Raw genomic sequence first — 1167 nt, forward strand, 5'->3', positions numbered from 1 at the left:
ACTGCCCATTCTCTTTTGTGTTGATTGCCTGTAAATATTTTCCATGTTATTAATAATTTCGTTTACTAGTTTTATCGCTAGTTTAATATTCCTTTCCTGGAATCTTCTTTGTTACCTTTACTTCTAGTCTTACGAATTATCTAGGCCCTGACCAGATAATTCAGTCCTACAGTGGCTTCTAGAAGTGAGCTGTGGTTCTTAAGCACTTATCCGTTATACGTAACGTCTCTTCACATAACCAGCCCGTCCCGTAACACTAGCGTGAATATGATAAAACATTTCATGTCTGCCATTGTCAAGCCCTTGTGTGAATATCATAATACTATATCATTATATATCAAAGGAATTCACATATGTATTATGGAATCTCTGAATTAAGTAATTATATAATCTATTGTTATGTAATAATAAAAACATATGAAAGATGATAAAGGGGAGTTATGGGAGATAGTTCCTAGTCGACGTTCCAAACGTCCCGGCGCAAGTTGGGGTGACAAATAGGTCTGGAGAAATCAGGAAAGCCGATTGACGCTGGAACCTGCTTCCTCTATGCACGCTTATGCCGCGTCCACACGGTCTAGCTGTGCCTGGCAGACTTTGCCCTTACCGGGCAAAGTCCACAGACTGCCCGCAAAGTGTCCACACGGCTGACGATAGTGGTTGGAGGTTAGTTGGCCGCAAGCAGAGGTTGGGAGGGAGTGATTCAGTGCGGTACGATATCCATGGTTCCCGCCATACTTGGAAAGAAGGTAGCACTTTACAGCATTATAATTGCTGCCTGCATTAAAAAGAGAAACAAGAAATCACGGAGACATGACTGATGCCGGGAGTGGTTACAAAGACGTGATTTAATGGGAAGCTCAGTGACAATCCTACGTGAATTGCAGGATGAAAATGAACAATTGTTTTGCAGTTACATGAGAATGAACATAAGCAGCTCTTCTTTTCTCCTTTCGAAAGTGGAGCCATATATACAAAGGCAAGAGACAAATATGAGGAAAAGCATAGCACCAGTATCACGTCTTGTCGAGACCAGTACACACTAGCACTAGGTGTGGACATGGTAGTAAGGTAACTTCGGTCTGTACTGAGCGGGTTTGCTAACTTTGCTCGCACCTCACCTCATGCGTTTGGCAGCGATGTCAGCCCTCCATCCACTGCCCGCAA

This window comes from Oratosquilla oratoria, chromosome 4 (assembly GCF_046742065.1).
Source record: "Oratosquilla oratoria isolate Oo_2021 chromosome 4, ASM4674206v1, whole genome shotgun sequence".
NCBI lineage: Eukaryota > Metazoa > Arthropoda > Malacostraca > Stomatopoda > Squillidae > Oratosquilla > Oratosquilla oratoria.